Source organism: Alosa pseudoharengus, unplaced genomic scaffold (genome assembly GCF_046254945.1).
Source record: "Alosa pseudoharengus isolate Yale_2024_CS ecotype anadromous, Long Island Sound unplaced genomic scaffold, YU_APseudo_1.1 YU_APseudo_1.1_scf_1, whole genome shotgun sequence".
In the NCBI taxonomy this organism is placed as follows: Eukaryota; Metazoa; Chordata; class Actinopteri; order Clupeiformes; family Clupeidae; genus Alosa; species Alosa pseudoharengus.
The window spans coordinates 26,438,210-26,459,221 of record NW_027468564.1 but is presented as its reverse complement, the minus strand read 5'-3'; the positions used below and the strand labels follow the sequence as shown (position 1 = coordinate 26,459,221).

General features: G+C 41.1%; 1 protein-coding gene across 4 annotated transcripts in view; it reads right to left on the bottom strand.

Annotated features, from left to right (window-relative positions):
- Positions 1-21,012, bottom strand: part of LOC143130731 (GTPase IMAP family member 9-like) — a 42,365-nt gene that overhangs the window by 9,914 nt on the left and 11,439 nt on the right. Inside the window, exon 2 of one of the 4 annotated variants that reach the window (XM_076290077.1) lies at positions 877-1,917. The exons of the other annotated variants lie outside the window; for them this stretch is intronic. The gene's annotated coding sequence lies outside the window, so the exon portion shown is untranslated. The remainder of the gene's footprint in view (positions 1-876; positions 1,918-21,012) is intronic. 4 annotated transcript variants of the gene reach the window in all.

Below are 21,012 nucleotides of genomic sequence, written 5' to 3'. Positions count from 1 at the left end.
AGGCCGAATTCTTCGTATGAGAGACTGGTATCAACTGAAAAAAGATGAACTACGAAAAGTCGCGGAACATTTACAAATTGAATGTGCAGCTGATATTAGGAAAGGTGATTTAATTGAAAAGCTGGCAGCAAAGGTCTCTCCCGAGTTATCTCCGCCAGATAAAGAGACGATGAGTGTTGAGTTGCAGCTTGCAAAATTAGAAGTAGAAAAGGAACGTATCAAGCAGCGGGCAACTCAAGAGTCTGCAATGCTGGAGCTTGATAGAGAGCGCATGAGACGCGAGTTTGAATGTCGCCAACAAGAACTTGAACAAGAAAAAGCAAAGCTAAAATTAGAAGAACGAAAAGTTGCCAAAATGGAAGCAGAAAGAGCTTTTGATTTGAGTAGAAACATTCGGTTGGTTCCTCACTTTAGTGAAAAAGAGGTTGACGTTTTCTTTTTGTCTTTTGAAAAATTGGCAAATAGTTTGAAGTGGCCGAGAGACAAATGGCCTCTCCTTGTTCAAGGTGTGTTTACAGGGAGGGCTCTGGAGGTTTATGCTGCGCTGGATGCCTCACAGTCAGCGTCCTATGATTCTGTTAAGGCTGCTGTTCTATCGGCATATGAGTTGTCACCAGAGGTTTACAGGCAACGTTTTCGTAACCTCAATAAGAAATCTGACCAGACGCATATAGAATATGCTAGAGAAAAGGAGATAGCATTTGATAAGTGGGTTCGTTCTAAAGACATTGGACGGGATTATGAGCGCCTAAAACAGCTCATTCTCCTAGAGGATTTTAAAACCAGTGTGTCCTTTGAAGTGAAAAATTATCTTGAAGATCAAAAGGTTGATGATATTAGGAAAGCAGCGGTTTTGGCAGATGACTTCGAACTTACCCATCAGCACACTTCAAGGGGTACATATAGGCCCAATTTTTTCAAGTCCCAGTTGGGTAGGGGGCCAGAGAATGGCTCCCAGAGGCCCTCATTGGTGGCTAAAGTATCTAGGATTGATTCACAGCGAGTGGCTGGGCGTACAGATGACCTTGTTTGTTTTTATTGTGGCAAAAAGGGTCACAAAAAGGCAGAATGTAAAGTCTTTTTGAACAGGCGCATGGGAAAAGATACTGGTAAGAAAAATCTACTTGTGTCAGGAAGGTGTAATGAGAGTTCCTTGGGTGAGAATGACATTTTGGGGATGTATAAGGGTTTTCTTTCAGATGGCATTGTCACCGTAGGTGGGCAAGAATACTCTGTGGTTGTCCTGCGAGACACAGGTGCGGCCCAGTCTTTGTGGGTGGCAGATAATGGTGCCCTTCCTCCATCTAGTTCTTTGAGAATGTGTGCTCTCATCCAAGGTGTGAACAGTGATGTAGGAGAATTTAAAGCAGTCCCTCTCCACCAGGTTCATTTACAGTCGTCTTTAGTGACTGGGGTGGTTGAGGTTGGAGTGCTAGCTAGTTTACCGATTCCTGGAGTTGCGTTCGTGCTAGGAAATGATCTGGCGGGTAAACGAGTATCTGTAACTCCATTGATTTCTGAGGTTCCTGTGGAGTCCCCAGAGACTGAAGCATTACAGGAAGAGTTTCCTGCAGTTTTCCCCACTGGGGTAGTAACTCGCTCGCAATCTCGTGGCACCCATGGGGTGTCTAATGAGGTAGAGGAAGAAACATCTGAGTTAGGGGTAATACTTGCGGAGACTTTCTTTGCAGAGAACTCCCAGTGTGACCAGAAGCTTAGTCGTGGTGATTTGATAAGAGAACAGAGAGGTGATCCTGTCATTAGTGACATTTTGAGCCAGGCAGGGACTCTTGAGGACCTGTCGGGTGAAGCAGTGGGTTTTTATATACTGCATGATGTCCTAATGAGGAAATGGAGGGATCCTGGGTGTTCTGCTGCAGAGGAGTGGAGAGTTTACCATCAGATTGTTCTTCCTCCCTGTTATAGAGAAGAGATTGTGAGATTAGGCCATGAAATTCCAACTTCACGGCACCTAGGTATAAATAAGACCAAAGCAAGAGTAATGAGACATTTTTATTGGCCAAATCTACGTAAAGATGTTGTGGAATTTTGTAAGACCTGCCATGAATGTCAGGTGGGAGGAAAGCCCAATCAAACTATTCCTCCAGCCCCGCTAGTTCCAATTCCAGCTTTTGGAGAGCCATTCAGTCGTGTTCTGACAGACTGTGTTGGCCCGTTACCAAAAACAAAGCGGGGGTATCAGTATTTGCTGACCGTGATGGATGTTTCCACACGTTTTCTTGAGGCTTTTCCCCTCCGTAATATCACTGCTAAGTCAGTCTTAGATTGTCTTTTGAAGTTCTTTACACAGTTTGGACTACCTAGAGAGATACAGTCAGATCAGGGCTCAAATTTTATGTCTGGCGTTTTTCAGGCTGTGATGCGAGAATTAGGAGTGGATCATTTTAAGTCTTCCACTTATCACCCGCAGTCACAGGGAGCCTTAGAAAGGCACCACCAGACTCTAAAGACCATGATTAGGGCCTATTGTATTGGTCAAGCAGAGGAGTGGGATAAGAGTATTCCTTTTCTGTTGTTTGCCATACGGGATTCAGTGTGTGAGTCGACAGGATTCAGTCCGTTTGAATTAGTGTATGGTCATGAGGTGCGAGGTCCATTGAAGCTTGTTAAAGAAACGTTTTTGGCTGAAGCTTCTGATGGAAATGTGCTTGACTATGTGTCTGAATTTAAGGAGCGTCTTAGATCGGCGTGCACCGTGGCCAAGAGTCACCTGCAGTCCTCTCAGAGGAAAATGAAGGATCGCTTTGATTGTAAGGCTGTTGCTAGGAGGTTTGAGGTTGGCGATAAGGTGTTGCTCCTTTTGCCTGTGAGGGGTGATCCCCTCCAAGCTCACTTTCGCGGGCCTTATACGATCAAAGAAAAGTTGAGTGATGTTAATTATGTTGTGCATACTCCAGACAGGAGAAAGTCTACCCGTTTGTGCCATATTAACATGCTCAAGAGATACTATGAACGTGGGTCAGTTTCAGTCGCCCCAGTGTGTGTTGTTCATGTGGATGAGCCTGAGGAAGCTGATCCGTGTGAGATGGCTCCCCTGGAAGCCAGGCTGTCCAATGGTGTTGTGTTGTCTGACTTAAAAGGGTTTTTGGGTCACTTAACGAAACAACAAGTTGGTGACATTGTGAAGCTTTTTGAGAAGTTTCCCCAACTGTTCTCAGATGCACCGGGTGTGACTCACATGTTGGTGCATGACATAGATGTAGGTGGTGCACTGCCAGTAAAACAGCACCCCTACAGAGTAAACCCACATAGACTGTCCATGATACGGCAGGAGATAGAGTACATGTTGAAGCATGACATCATCAAACCTAGTATGAGTGAATGGAGTTCACCTATAGTTCCTGTTCCAAAACCAGATGGTTCGCTCAGACTATGTGTAGATTACCGTAAAGTAAACGCTCTGACGAAAGCTGATTCTTTTCCCATCCCAAGGATAGAGGATTGCATTGATAGGATTGGTGCAGCCAAGTTTGTGACAAAATTTGATCTTTTAAAAGGGTACTGGCAGGTTCCTTTGTCAGAACGTGCACAAGAGGTCTCTGCATTTTGTACACCTGATGGCTTGTACCAGTTCAAAGTTCTCCCTTTTGGGGTTAAGAACGCTCCCGCTTCGTTCCAGAGGCTTATGAATCAGATTACAGAAGGTTTACGGAACTGTACAGTGTATATAGATGATGTGGTACACTATGCTGATACATGGGAACAGCATGTGGAGGACTTGGAACAGTTTTTCATGAGACTAGAGAAGGCAGGACTTGTCATAAATCTGCCTAAAAGTGAAGTTGGCAAGGCTTGTATAACATATCTGGGTCATGTTGTGGGACGGGGTGAGGTTCGACCTCGTACTGCTAAGATACACGCCATTTCTCAACTTCCTGTTCCTCGTAATCGAAAGGAACTTATGAGGGTTCTGGGAATGTGTGGTTTTTACCGCAAATTTGTTCCAAACTTTGCAAAGGTCACTGGTCCTTTGACTGATTTGCTGAGAAAATCCGTTAGGTTTGAGTGGTCAGACTCATGTCAAGTGGCATTTGAGCAGCTCAAAGCTATCCTGAGTGGTGAGCCTGTTTTGATTGCTCCTAATTTTTCTTTGCCTTTTAAATTAGCAGTTGATGCATGCGATGTGGGGGTAGGGGCTGTTCTCCTACAGGAGGATGGTTCTGGGGTGGACAGACCTGTTGCCTACTTTTCCAAGAAGTTAAATAGGCATCAGCGGATGTACTCTACTGTGGAAAAAGAGGCTTTAGCTTTAGTTCTTGCCATTCAGCATTTTGAAATCTATGTATCTAATGGGGTGCAGGAAGTAAAAGTCTATACTGATCATAATCCGCTCACCTTTCTGGAGAAATTTAAAACCAAGAACCAGAGAATTTTTCGTTGGGGTCTAGTTCTACAGCCTTATAACCTGATGATAGTGCATGTCGCAGGAAAGGATAACGTGATCGCTGACGCTCTTTCTAGGGTGGGAGCGGGTTGAAAGAGGCCATGTTTATCTTTTTTGGGTTTTCGTATAATTAGCCTGACCGCTACCGTAAGTACTGGCTTGTAGACAGTGAGCAAATAAATAAATAAATAACTGTTTAGTGAGTTTATAGTAATTGTGTAAATAGATACTTAAAAAATGTAAAAAAAAAAAGAAAAAAAAAGGGAGAAAAGGGATTGATGTAAAAAGAAAAAAATATATACATTTTTTTTTTTGTTCGGGTGGGGAGGTGTTACGAAGATACATAAGCTACACCCAGGTACACACTGATACTGATTGTTTTGTTTATTTTTAATGGCACCTGCTACACAACAATTACGTGTGGCTGACGGTCCCTCAGGGGGTGGGGCTACACCCTTAATTGACTGCGATGAGGGCACCTGTGCTGGTGATTTGGGTTTTGGGAGCATGGCGTTTTGCAATGGAGAGTTGGGTTGATGTTGAAGACGGCGGTGGATGTTCTTTCATATTTTGGCCTGGTCTGATCAGCCGGAGGCCTGCCAAGTTTCTCCAGGATAGGAGGGTGTCCCTTTGAATGAGCGACGGGTTTTGCATTGTTTTTGGTTCTATAGTTTTGTTTCGAGTACGTCGCCGAGTTGCCTAGTATCCACGCCGGGTTATACCAACGCCAGCACTCACTTGTACACGGGAAATATCTGGGAATACACCAAAGATTTTTAAACAAACTAAAAAACTGCACGACCTCGGAAGGAGGACAAAGAACCGCGCGGGCTCTTCCGCGATAAGGCAGCGGCCCTGAGAACAGTCCCCGTGAAACGAGGTAAGCTCCATCTCCTGAGGGGAATCTGTCTGGTGCCGTTTTTTTTTGCTTGTTTACACGCACAACATGCACACACACAAACACTTGTTGCTCCCGTTTCCCTCCACACATGTTTACGGGGGGTTTTACGAGCCGGGAGGGTTAACTGGGACGTAACAGTAACATCCACATTCGGGTAAGTGTGTACTGCTCTCATGTTGTTTCTGACATTGCCTGTGACTGTGGCAACAGCTGAGCGATCTTTTTCCAAACTCAAACTTATTAAGGAGCAGCATGGAGCAGGAGAGGCTCAGTGGGTTAGCTATCCTGTCCATTGAAAATACGAGAGCAAGAGCATTAAATATTGGGAACATCGTTAACGATTCAACGAAAGGCTCGTAAGATGGCCTTCTTCTAATGGCCTAATTCACGCATATTGGGGATTGTATGCATATGAATGATTTTATTTGGTTTCTGCACGGTTAAATAAGTTAGGCTACATTAAGTTTTGTTTCTGCGCAGTGCGAGTTTTTAAGCATGCAAAGCTTGCAGTTTCAGCAGAGGGTTGAAGAAGCGCATTGAGCGCATTGAGTGTTCCCATAATTCCATGCGAGTTGATGTTAATGCAGTAATATTAGATTACCATGGCCTGCAGGCTGTTAATAAAATTATTTTTAATGTTTTCACATGTAATGCATCCTATGTAGTCGTGTGTTTTTATTTGAAATTGTAATATGTAATTACTAAACTACTTCGGTGCCTCAGGCCCTTTGTATAAACAATTGAAGTCACCCTTAATGTGTATTGCATGTATCAGAGCTAATTCATCCTGGGCCAAATTATGTCGATATGGGCCCGTACAGTGCACTCCCACCTGAGCCCACCATTGGTTTGTTACGCCACTGCGTAATGCCATGGTGGTTTGATATGAGATGCTTGCACTCGTAACTTCGTCACATGTAAATTTTAGGACTGTTATTATTTATTACTAACAGTAATTCACGAAGCACTTTAGCCCTAAAAGTAGTACCTACTTCTGTTACAGTTTAAGGGAACTTGCATTGTAGGCATAACTAAGGGATGCAATAACACCACCAACAACCAAAACTAGCCTACTCATTGTCAACATGTACATGAAATGTAAATTTTCAAATTAAAATGTTGTCTTTGCAAACGTAGGCATAGGCGTATGGTGACAGATTAATTTAATAATGCTGCTGTGTGAATCACGGTACGCGTGAATGAAGTGGCCACTTCTTAATGGGACCCACTGTATGGAAGTGGGCTAAGTAAAATAGAGATGTTTTAAATAAGATAAGGTTAATCAGAATTCTACGATATGCCCGCTTGACAACGGCAGAGATAGAACTGGCCTTTGGCCATAGCAACCATCCATTTAGAACGACTGGCCTTCATAGCAACCAAAGATCTGAGCTGTGTTGCAATGTGAGGCAAAGTATAGAAAGGTGATGAAACATACAGAGACAGGTCAAGAAATATAGTGCAGTGTAGACAGTAGTATACAGTTGATTTACAGACGGTGGTTTAGATTAATATGAAGTATTCCTTTATTCTGAGATAGGCTACATAGGCTCTCAAAACAACCCCAGGCTCACAAAACAATCCCAAACAGACATAAGGTCTTTATAGAGCAAATCTATATAGATTATTTGTCAAATAAACCAGTAAAACATAATTTGTGGGATGGAATATATAACATTCACACTCATAGCTCATATTTTTTTAAAATAAATCAGTGAAAAAGTATCCTGACAAACAAGCAGCTTTTTAATGCCTTGGTCATATTTCATAATTTCCATTCCTCTGTAGGTTACCTGATAGCCCAGTTTGAGAGGAGCAAGACGCGTGACATTATTTATTTTTTGCAGCCAATCACTGCTGTCATTTTATTTTATTGATTTGATCTCAGTCATAGAAGCTAAATTCGAAGGCAGGCCAAAGGTAAAATCCAACAAATCGCATTCAACCCGCAAGCCAATAGTTAAATAGCCCTCTCCTAGAGCTTTTGAGATATTGCCACTGCTCCAACATTGAAAGGCACTGTTACAATACCTGGATCAAGCCAGGTTCAGCATAGCGTATGCCACTGTCCGCTCACGTTACTGACCGGACCAGGGCAAGCACACTTTCGCAGTTCCCGCCGGAAATGCAGTCTAGTTATTATTATAATTCTTCTCCTCTGGATGTCTATGGCAGCCCATAGAACCGTACAGTAAAAAGTTGTGAAATTTGGCACATTGATTCCATACATTCCCATATTCCATTTCACCAAATTTCAAGTCTGAACCACAGGCAGTCTAGCGCCACCAACGGGTCAAAATTTGAAACCGCTTCGTCTAAAGTTATGAAATTTTGCGCACTGACTCAGGACTGTCCCATGATCACTATCACCATTTTACAGACCCTTATGCCCAACACTCTAGCGCCACCAATGGGTCTAAACTGGACACGCATTCACACATGTGACCATTGAACGGTGTGTCCAATTTTCACAAATCAGAGAACATTGGAATCCCTGGACCGACTTTAGTTCACTGACCCCTATTACGTCACTTTCTGCCATATTGGACCTCCGCCATATTGGATTCAGTCCAAACTCTACGAAAAGTTTCAGAAGTCACAAAGTTCATCCAATTTTCACGAAACTTGGCGCAGATGATCTTTAGACCATGCCTCACAAAAGTTATTCGTTTCGTATTGATATTCAAAAGTCCTTGCCCGTCACGACCAATCAAATTTGGCGGCGGAGCCGCCAAACAGGAAGTGAACTCATATCTTGGCAAGTCTTTCACGTATCAAAACTAAACTCGGTATATAGACTCGGGACCCAATTAGGAGAAGGCTCAATAAATTTGCCGACTTTTGACCACTATGGGGGCGCTATAATCACAGGAAGTAGGCATATATCTCAGCAACACTTTCACATATCAAAACCAAACTTGGTATATGGACTTGGAACCCCTCCCTGAGGACACACAATCAATTTGGTGACCTTCGACCACTAGGGGGGCGCTAGAGTTACAGGAAGTTAGCTCCTATCTCAGCAACGCTTTCACATATCAAAACCAAACTTGGTTCATGGACTTGGGACCCCATCCTGAGGACACGCAATACATTTGGTGTACTTTGACCACTAGGGGCGCTATAATTAGCAATACTTTCTCATATCAACCTCAAACTTGGTATGTGGACTCGTGGTCACAACTTGAGGACGCACAATAAATTTGGTGACTTTTCAATTCAATTTCAATTTATTGTGCTTATAGAGCGCCAAAACATAACACATGTATCATGGCGCTTTACAGAATGTAGGCAATCAGAGAAAGAAGGAAAGAAAGGAAGAAAAGAAAAGCAAGAGAGAGGCCCATGGGTAACAGGGGCGAGGAAAAACTCCCTAGAATTGGAGATATATATAGGAAGAAACCTCGAGCAGATCCACGACTCAAGGGCCTGACCCATCTGCCTAGGGTCAGTACATGACAGTAAGGTCTGTATACATGACAAATGCATATGATAGTCGGGTGTAGAGAATAAGACATGGTGTTAAAAGCACTTGAGCTGAAAGTTACAAGAGGTGGGATGATTACGTATCCGTTATGGTAATTCATTATTCCTGATTTAGTGACAGAAAGTTCAATAGTCCAGCGTTGGAATTGTCCAGGGGAAGGGAGTTGTCGAGGGGCATGTGGTGGGTTGGCAGACGGGCCAGTAATCCGGGCAGAGTTGTCATAGGCTGGTGGTGGGTCGCTAGGCTGTACGGGCCAGGAGTCCAGATAGGGGGCAGTAATAGGGGTTCTGCCAAAATGTTAATTCACCCACGCACCGACATAACCATACTATTGATCTAGTCTTGTCATACGGCATAAACATAGAGCAGTTAACAATCTTGCCACAACACCCGACCTTAACTGACCACCATCTAATTACTTTTACAATGACATTACAACATGCAGTACCTAATTTAGCTGAATACCACAGCCGCGGCTTATCTGAAAAAACGAATGCAGACTTTCTAGAAAAAATTTCGCTTACGCTTGCCCCATTCCGGACTCATGCGGTAGGTCTATCAGAAGGCCCATTCCTTAATCCAGCCGAGGTCGACTTGTTAACTGATAATGTGATGAATTCATTACGCTCAACCCTTGATTCAGTAGCACCACTCAAAAAGAGAATGAGAAAACAAGCAAGGCGTGCTCCATGGTATACCACACAGACAAAAACACTCAAACAAACAGCGCGTAAACTTGAACAAAAATGGCGTACCACTAAATTGGAAGTTTTTCGCCAAGCATGGAAAGATAGCCTTATCACCTACAAAAAAGCACTCAACGAGGCCAAGTCAACTTACTACTCCTCACTGATCGAAGAAAACAAAAACAATACAAAATTTCTCTTTACCACAATCTCCCGCCTGACGAAGAGCCACACCGAAGTAACAGAATCTATCCCTATTTGCCTAAACAGTAATGACTTCAAGAATGTCATGACAATTGTCATGACAATTATCTCTAATTGTTTCAATGACAAAATTGAAACAATTAAAGATAAGATTAATATCCAGTCAGTCTCACCAAATATTCATACTCCATTGCTGAACAGTAGCGAAAACATAATTGAATCACAGATGAGACGAACAACGTTGAATTCATTTACACCTATTGACATTTTAGACCTCACTTCCACAATCTCTTCATCAAAATCTACAACTAGTCTACTAGATCCTATTCCTACTCATCTTCTGAAGACTGCTCTCCCTTTCTTGGATAATGCTTTGCTCCAGATTATAAATAGCTCACTGCTATCAGGCCATGTACCACAGTCGTTTAAGTTATCTGTCATTAAGCCATCCCTCAAAAAGCCTACCCTTGACCCTAACAACCTGGCCAACTATAGGCCTATATCTAATCTCCCTTTTTTGTCAAAAATACTAGAAAAAATAGTGTCGAAACAAATTGGTACCTTCTTGCATATGAATAAAATCCAAGAATTATATCAGTCTGGTTTCAGAGCTCACCACAGCACTGAATCAGCCTTAGTTAAAGTTTTTAATGACCTCCTCATCGCTGCCGATAATGGACATATATCAATATTGGTCCTCCTGGACCTCAGTGCTGCCTTTGACACCATAGACCACAACATACTACTCCACAGGCTTGAACATTCGATAGGCATTAAAGACTCAGCACTCGCTTGGTTTAGATCATACCTTTCTAATCGCAGACAATTTGTACAGGTTCACAATGAACCATCTACCCAGACTATGGTAAAATATGGGGTGCCTCAAGGCTCAGTACTAGGGCCCCTGTTATTTTCTCTCTATATGCTTCCTCTAGGCTCAGAAATTAGGAAACATGGCATTAAATTTCATTCTTATGCAGACGATACGCAACTATACCTTTCCATAAAACCTGACGAATTGACTCCGTTAGCCAAACTTGACACATGTATACGAGACATAAAGACATGGATGACAAACAATTTCCTGCTTTTGAACTCCGATAAAACAGAAGTCATGGTTTTAGGTCCTAAAAAGATGAGGGATATCCTATCCTCATCACAGGCTACATTTACTGATCTCCGACTATCCTCATCCACATGTGTTAAAAATCTAGGAGTTACAATTGACCAAGACCTATCACTAAGTAATCACATAAAACAGATTACCAAAGCTTCATTTTATCATTTAAGGAACATTTCAAAGATAAGGAAGTCTTTATCCCTACCAGACGCTGAGAAATTAATCCATGCTTTTGTCACCTCAAGGATTGATTATTGCAATGCTCTATACGCTGGCTGCAATAACACCTGTCTAAAGAGCTTACAGCTTATACAAAATGCAGCTGCTCGCACACTCACTAGAACTAAAAAATATGAACATATTTCCCCTATCCTGGCATCTCTACACTGGCTGCCTGTTAGAAGTCGCATTGACTTCAAAATTTTACTTCTAACATACAAAGCCATTAATGGCCAGGCACCAGAATATATTAAAGATCTCCTAGTCCCATACAACCCACCCAGACCGCTACGATCACAGAATACTGGCCTTCTTGTAATTCCAAGAATCTCAAAAACTACAGTAGGAGGCAGAGCTTTCAGCTATCGCGCACCCCTCCTCTGGAATAATCTTCCTACCTCAATTCGACTAGCAGACACCCTCCCTATTTTTAAGTCTAGACTTAAAACATACCTCTTTACTGCCTCCCATAGTTAGGTATGGTGCGTGGAAGTTCACCCACCTCAAGGTTTTTTGGAATGGACCACCCTCGTGTGACTGGCACCCCAGTGCGATGGTGGTCACTGACCATACCTGCGCTGGTGTCGACTACCCCTCACCATGCCTTAGTTATGCTGCTATAGCATAGTGCTGTCATGGACTTTTCATGTGTCACGCCGTACAACCCCCCCCCCCCCTCTCCTCTCCCCCCTTCTCTCTCTCTCAACTCTCCCTCTCTTGCCTATTCCCACCATGGTATACTGTAACAATATATAGTACTACTGATTACTTATTGACATTAACCATTTTGATTTTCAGTAATACTAACCCACTCTACGGGCCCGTCCCAATACCTCCCCTACCCCTAGATTTTTGCCCTAACCCTCGTTTTTGCGCGTGCACGTGTAGGGCTAGGGTGTCCCATTACTTTAGGGAGCAAGGGGAAGTGCTATTTTCCCCTTAAAATCAACCCTCAAAACATAGCCAGGACCGATGCAGGCTTAAAACGAAGTGGGAGATGAAATTACCCTGGATACTGTGCGAGCTCAGCGAGCCGGCCACATTTTTCATATATTTTCGCAAATAAGCATATTAAAATTTCGGAATATGTTGGAATATGTTAGCTGGATGCACATCTGATGGACTGTTGAGTTTTGAACACTAATGTTAGAAAATATCTCACGAAGCTATCTGACGATGTTCATGATATCTGCTGAGTGCTTTGAGAGAGTCTGCCCATCAAATAACGTTATATATCTGATCTGGGTAGTTTCGTCAATATTTAAGGTGGGTGTTCTGGCGTTCACATGAACACGAATATCTTTGTTGATTAACTAGACGTAGATAAACCAGCACAGCCCACACAACAACGACCGCTGGAATGGGCATGTTCCTGAATGAAAATAGTAGCAGGCTACTACCGGTAGACACGTCGGCGCTGCGCGTGATGTAGGTGAGCACGTTCGCTACGCTAATTTGCATTTAGTGGTGTCCCAATTCATAGGGAAAGATCTTCACCTCCACTTCCCTTGTCGAGGGGGCTTTAATGTTGAGGGCAATCAAAACCAAGTGGAAGTTTTAAGGGGGGAGAAATGGGACGGGCCCTACATCTCTCTTTCTTCCCCCTTACTGTACCTCACTTGTGAGGTATATCATCACCAGTCATCAACCATCCGTGTGTTGGCCCTCCTCTCACCCATCTCACCTGAAGTCCCATCCTCGACTGCCCTATTACTGCCCCCTATCTGGACTCCTGGCCCGTACAGCCTAGCGACCCACCACCAGCCTATGACAACTCTGCCCGGATTACTGGCCCGTCTGCCAACCCACCACATGCCCCTCGACAACTCCCTTCCCCTGGACAATTCCAACGCTGGACTATTGAACTTTCTGTCACTAAATCAGGATTAATGAATTACCATAACGGATACATAATCATCCCACCTCTTGTAACTTTCAGCTCAAGTGCTTTTAACACCATGTCTTATTCTCTACACTCGACTATCATATGCATTTGTCATGTATACAGACCTTACTGTCATGTACTGACCCTAGGCAGATGGGTCAGGCCCTTGAGTCGTGGATCTGCTCGAGGTTTCTTCCTATATATATCTCCAATTCTAGGGAGTTTTTCCTCGCCCCTGTTACCCATGGGCCTCTCTCTTGCTTTTCTTTTCTTCCTTTCTTTCCTTCTTTCTCTGATTGCCTACATTCTGTAAAGCACCATGATACATGTGTTATGTTTTGGCGCTCTATAAGCACAATAAATTGAATTGAATTGAATTGATATCTAAGGAAACACTGTTACAAACTATGGCTGCTCCAAGACCAACACTCACCCCTATAACATTTAGAGTAAATTATGGAATAACAAAATGTAAGGGGGCTGTCATGCACAATTTGTTCCGTCCTGTGAAAAAACTCCAGATGAACCAATAGTGACATTTCGATCCAATTTGTAATTGACTGTATTCATATGGCTGACAATGTTCTCAAGGTGGGGCATTTAAAACACATGGACCAAACATCATTCCCACTGCTTGGTAAATATACATATTTAAACAGTTTAATTTAAGTTCTAATGAAAGTTATCCTTCACAATTAGAAAAAAAAAATCAGATTCTGTCCTCAACACAGGAAACCACCCCCTCTCCATCCTTGTCTGGCTGCCTGACAAATGTCATATGCTTCTGTTATTTGTAGCCCTCAGAGTACATTCAGGTCTTGTTTTAACACACGTTGTGCGACAGATGTCACATACAGCATTCTCAGAAACTGTTTACATGTGACTACAGTGACATTGTCATCTCTTAAACCATTTACATTTACATTTATTCATTTAGCAGACACTTTTATCCAAACAACTTATACAGCATGTCAATTATATTACAAGGGCCAATATCTTGGAGTAGGCTACCATTATGAAGTCTCACTAAATGTTTGGTTTGAAAACACATGAAGATCAAGTCAAGAGCCACAAGTACAACTATTACATTTAGGTTTTGCATGTGGTGGAATGGTGATGGAAGAGCAATCACAATATCTGGCGAACACATAGATTAAGCTACTCCCAACAGAATGGCCCTAGTAGTGTCAATTCAAGCAGACATCAGACAGATTGCTAGGCTCCAGGGGCAGAGCCAGACATTGTAAACATTCGGGGCTTAGCCCATTTAATTTTTTTTTTAAATAACCCCTTAAATAATGACTTTTAGTGAATTTTGTGTAAACTAATGGACACATTGAGACTTAAAAAATGTGAAACTAACATTCAACAGATTCAAGGTATCTGACTGGCACACTGTGTAAAATTATACTTTTGGGTCTTTCAAGAGGCAATATCTGTTCATATCTGTTTAGCATGTACTTAGTTAATTAAGCGTTTCTTATGGTTTGTATATTACATTATTTGTTTATTTTCATTAGGCTATTGTTTGATATGACATTATTGTTTATTATTGCTATTCTCCTTCTTCCTCTTCCCTGATCTCATCTGTGTGACAAATATATAGAATATCTTATACTATAATATACATAATATTATGATATAATTACAGTATGGCCAGTCATCATGATACAAGAGTATTTTAGAAGGAATGCATTATCATCTTGACATAGGTGTTTCTAAATTATATTAATTTTGTAATTTAGCAAGATTATTCATAGGTTTCATCAGGTCTCTTTACACAGGTGCATAAAATCAAGCACCTAGATTATGAATGCAGACTGCATGGTGCTTGATTAACACACTTATGGAAAGTGCCCTTTCCTCTCAATATACGATTGTAATGTTTTTTTTTTAGTTAATAATTAGTTAGGCAGCCAAAACAACATAACATGACTTTTATATTTATGTGGACTCTTGGATTATAAAATCTGTGGTGGTGGATAGGATATCAACAAGGTTTTAAGGTAGGCTAACAGTTAACATTCTTTTGTGCAACATATGACACTGAAAAGTTGACATGGGCAGATAACTGTTAATGGGTTTTTCTGACATTTCAAAACAGTGTAGCCTAATTTATTACAAGACGAGGTTCACTTTGTTTTGGGAGCTGGAATTTCTTATTCTGCAGTAGGCTTAGCTAGCCTATGAGAGTACTGAATTTGCCTTTTCCGCCGACGAACAAGGACATTTAACGTTAACGTTAAGCATTTAGGGAGCTAGCCAAGTAGCCTAACGTTAGCCTGCCTAACTGACTGAAAGCTCTTAACGTGAAATCACCAACCTGAAACAACACCATCCGTCAGTTCACTGGGCGATGCTGTTGCTTGAACGGAGCTGGGTGGTCTTTTGAAAAACGTTCTAATATCCATAACGTTTCAACAACATGTACACAAAGTGTTTTATCACAGACTGTAAAAGTGACAGACATCTGACAGAGGCTTTTTGGAACACCGAAGCCATGACGTAGCGTTGTCAAGGCAGCATTTTCACTGGATCTAAGACCGGAGACCTGGCATAGATCGTGTAGCAAGTCAAATTATTTTTCAATATAGGGCTTTGAAAATAAGGGATATATTTCCTCAGTAATAGAGCATTTTGTGACATTTATAGAGAAACCGAGGGGAAGTTATATTGGAAATAAGAGTTGCCGGGAATTTAAAACACTAAAAAAAGATTTGGGGCTTAAGCCCCCTAAGCCACCCCCTAGCTCCGCCACTGCTAGGCTCGTTAGTCAAAACTCATACTCACATCACCTCTGGAGGTCATAGAAACCAAACAGAGGAGGAAGTAATCTTACACAGTAATCTAACAAGCCCAGTTGAGGAACTCCCCGATGAAAACTTGCAGAGCTAGCTTGGGAAGGACAGCAGCCACGGAGGAAGCGATCCCGTCAACACAGCAGAGAGAAGAAACTCATTACCTCCTTATGGAAGTATATTCAACACAGTGGTCTCGCTTTGCAGCTGCACAACAAATTGACAGTGGTAATTCACAAAAGCAGAATTAAGAAATCCAAAATAAGTGATAAAGCGAGGCTTGACCTAGCGCTGTCTGGTCATCATTTCATTATGGCCAAGCCAGGGTGTGTAGCAATGACTATGTGGCTGCTTGTCTGTGCCCTGCTCCTTGCCTCTGTGTGTGTGTGTGTGTGTGTGTGTGTGTGTGTGCAGGTGCGCCTGCAGGTGTACGTCCATACACACTGTGCGTACCATCAAGCTACTCAACAACAGAAAATTTATCTTGTGTGTGTGTGTATTCACACCAAATTGGCCTACCATACCTTCCCAACTATGCACAGTATCCCTTTAGCTGCATGCCATTAGGCTATTTACCATTTTCTATTAAGTAAAGTTATTGAACACGTTATCAAAATTAACGTGCACACATTTTGTTTGAGCAGGAGAGAGAATACTCACGCAGACACGCAATAGGCTACTTGTTGTTTTCTTTTACTCGGCTATCTATATATGGTTATCAGCACACAATGTTGAGCTAATTCACTAACTCAATACTCATCAATGGATATCACAAGTTTAAACAACGAAAACAAAGGATGGAGACAGCAAAGCTAGGAGTTATTCCAGATGGGCAAGAACAAGGTAGGCAATTGGTGTGCTTGTCAGAACGTTAGACTGCACTAAAGCCAGACGTCACGTTACGCTAGAACAAAATAGAACAAAACTAAAGGTAACTTTAGCCTCTATAGGGCTGTATCAAGTTGTCCAAATGAGTAGGTCATTGTAGACATTGTCGTTGTATTATTGCATGTGGATGTTGTTATGCTATGTGGGCTACTTTTTTGCTGACCAATGCACGGACCTAAAACGGACAAATATTGTTCACGAGTGATTATTTTTTTTTGCGGGGGGGGGGGGTGATGAGTGTGCGTACCATAGCATTAATTCCAACAGGCGCCCCTGTGTGTGTGTGTGTGCGCAAGCTATGTGTGTTTGATTCTTGGAGGTACGCGCATTATTTTGAAGGTTGAGTGCCTACCTGTTAAGCACTTTGTTAGGCCTGCACTTATAAAGTTGATTTAGGCTATTAATAGTGTGATGCACTGTTCTTTTGTGCGCAGGCGCAGCCTAATATGGTAAGCTACATTCTTATGTTAAAATGAAAAAAGAGGAAACGACATCGGACAAGGATGTTTACTGTTTTTTTTGTTTTTGTTTTTATTAGGCTATTACTCTGCCTATTACCGGTATATGCTATTCATGGAAAATGTTCTAATTCTCAAAGGATGAATGCCTGTTAAATAAAACGTGCAATATGCTGACTGTCTTTCCTGTCATTATCCTACAGTTAGGTTCATGATTGATTCATAAACAGTCAGCACTGTCGGTGCATCTAAAGGAGGATGTGTGTTGCTGCTGCAGGCTGAGACGCACCCCAAACACTTTTTAATTGTTGGTAACGCACGAGTACTCTAACGCGTTACTTTTATTTATAGGTAACGTAGTAACGTAACGGATTACTTTTAATTGATAGTAACGTAGTAACGTAACTAACTACTTTCAAAAGTAACGATACCCAACACTGGAAAGCACACATGCCATAGGGTTTAACATGATTCAACGTTGATTACACTTGTTTCAAATGATGTGACACAACCAATATTAGGTAGAGTGTAAAGTTATGAACAATGCAGATTCCGATCAACACAGAAACTATCAGTGAGGCATTCAGAGTACATTGTAGGCTGCAATGTACTTCTCATTTAAATGTGATATATGGCAATATATGAACATATATGTCAAATAACAGGGACTTATAATTTTACTTATATGGACATATATGTGATTCAAATATTTATGTCAAACATATATTCAAAGCTATATGTCCATACATGCATACAAAATATTTTAATTTCCCATATAAGATGCTATATATCTTCATATACTAGATCCAATTATTTGTTTTCCAAATATATGGAGACATTTATGTGTGAATATGTGACAGACTTATATGTAGTCTCCATATATGGTGGCATACATATCCATACACTAGATTCCACTACTTATTTTCTAAATATATGGAGAACTTTATGTGTGAATATGTGGCAGACATATTTGTAGTCTCCATATATGGTGGCATACATATAGATTACATTACTTATTTTCCAAATGGAGAACAGTGTGAATATATTTGTTTATGTCTTGGCGTCACAGATATGGTGTCGATGTGTCAATGTTTTGTGTGGAGTGCTTTGGGTTGCACTATGTGCATGAAAAATGTGTGAGGCCAAAGCTACTTTAAATATAACGGATGCTTATCGCATCTTGATATGCGCATGCACACAGCAATACCCATCCCCCACCCTGGACTGACGTTTGAACTCCAACCACGGTGACTTTCAACCATCACTTTTTGTCATGCATCTGACTGTGTAAGCTGTACAAACTCTGCTGTCATCATATCCAAGGTAAGAAAGCCTTTAGTAAACGGGAATTAGTTAGAACATATTGTTTTTATAATGTAATGTTAACCAAATCCGTTTGTTAACAGTCTAACCATCATGTTAGAATTAGCTAACGTTAATGTTATCAATTAGCTATCGATAACGTTAGCGAGCTAATATTGCTAACGTTAGCGATGTTAGCTGTTAATGTTAACTTTTCCATTCACTAACTTTACCATTATGTGGAATATCCAGAATGGTAGTTAACATCATATCCAACAACAAGCCTGTCTGAGATGTCGTTATGAATATAAGTTTTAGTTTGAATGAAATATCAGGTGTGAGTAAGTTAGCTAACCTAGCTATAGCAGCTAACTTATATTTAAAGTGGCTGCTAATAACCATGCAGGCTAACGTGAATGTTAGTAGGCCTAAATGGATCTTTAGTTTGTTAAGGGTAGTGTTAAGCCATCCTTACAACAGAAGACTTTGAAGATTTGGGAAAGATTCTTGAAAGATAGTCTTTTGAGTAAATGCTTGAATGGGGGGCATTCCAATCTTTCAAGAATCTTTCCCAAATCTTGTCAAAGTATTCTGATGTATGGATCATTAGGCTACATGTTCTTCATCTCATAGCCCTTATTTAAGCTTACTTGTGCCAAGGTGTGTGTTTATTAAAGATGCATGTGAAGGTCGTAGTGCTTCAGTGATGGTCTTTTCATGTTCTGTGTGTTTTACAGCATATTAATCTTCTCTGTTCCCTGTTTGCAGGTGGTGATTTGTGTGGAATGCTGCCCTGAGAACACTGAGTGCATCATATGCCAAATCAATGTGTGCCACTTCCATAAAGGGGAAACAAGTTTCTACCTGGAGAGTGTACTCACTGTTTGTGTGGAAAAACTAAACTTTAATAAAAGGTTAAACAAATATTTTGTGTGTTTTCTTTGGAACATCAACAATGTTATATTTCTGATACATATATTGTGACATATTTCTATAAATGTGACATAGCAGAACATTACATATATTTTGCAATATATTTACCTTATATGAGTGCAAATATATGTCTATAGACATATATTTGCAATATATTGGTATCCCTAGTATGCATACAAATACATAACTTATCATATATTAACATATATGCAACTGACATATATTTGTAATATATTTGTATATCTGGGAAAATATATGTGACATATAAAAACGGCCAATTTTGCTATATTTTGAAATATATTTGACATGTATGTGTATATATGTGACTTATATGTGTGAGGCATACATTGACATATACATCATATATGTGATTGACATATATTGCCATATACCACATTTGTGTATGAAATGCCATTTTTTTAAACCTTCCACCCTTTTCTCAAAACTGCAAATACAAACCCCCATCCTTAATACTTTATTTTTACTGGATTTACAGTCAACGTTGAATCCACTGAGTTATGAATTCTTTTGACTTTTACTGGATTTACTGTATTGTAAACAATGAAATTCATCCTGGAGCTATATGAGCTGCCCTGATATGTTTTTTTTTTTTTGATGTAGTGTGTATTGATTGCTCATTAGTGTTTTCATGTTGACTGCTTTGAGAATGATCTGAAGACAGTTTTTGATTTTGAGCACATGTACAAATGTTTTGAGGCAATTGTTCAGTTTTGCAGAGGTTTTGTGAATGTAGTTTGAGATTTGGGGTTTGTGTTCACAGTTTTGAGAAAAGGGTGGCAGGTTTCAAAAAATGTGTTTTTGTTTTAGCAATTGTTGTTTTTATTTAGTTGTAAGCAGAGCCGGACAGTAACGGAGTACATTTACTTGAGTACAGTACTTGAGTACAATTTTGAGGGATCTGTACTTTACTCGAGTATCATTTTTGGGGAGTACTCATGACTTTACTCAAGTAGATTTGAGAGGCAAATATTGTACTCTTTACTCCACTACATTTCTATCCATAACCGTGAGTACCCGTTACTTCTTCTAAAAAAAAAGGGAAAAAGAAAAATCTCGGAAACCCTCAATTTGTTGTTTCCCTCTCAAACGTGATTGGATTGTGCAGGCGCCACTGATTGGGACAGTCTATCAGCAATCACCTTCTGCTTTCCGCCAAAGTCAACTCCATGGTCAGATTTAGATAAGAGATGAAACCATAGACTAGCCTAGAAATCTAGACGCACCCTAGCGGCGGCAAATTAATTTGCTCAGCCTGTACGTCTAGTATCGAACCATAGGAATTTCTATTGGCTTAACACCGTGGATGTTCTCCAATCACAGCGCTCTATTTCGTTAGAGAGTCTTAAGGCGGGCTTAACAGGATAACGACATCCTGCGACGGTGAACAACAAGGAAGGTGGCTATGGTGAATTAAGAGCCGTTGTTTGAATCGGCGTTGGCGTCAACTTTGGAGGAGTTGGACTTGTGCTTTTCTTTGAAAGTAGAGCAACACAATGCACTTAAGTCATTCCTTTCGAAGAAGGATGTATTTGCCGTTTTGCCGACCGGATACGGATATGGTCGTAGCGCTGGCCTATTGCATGCCTAGGGACAATTCTCTGCCCGCCCCTTGGATTAAGCAGGTGAATGATTCGATTCCAGACTATACATTTCAATGATATAGGATGGCCCGCCAGGCTAACGAAACAATGGATGAAGACGCAAC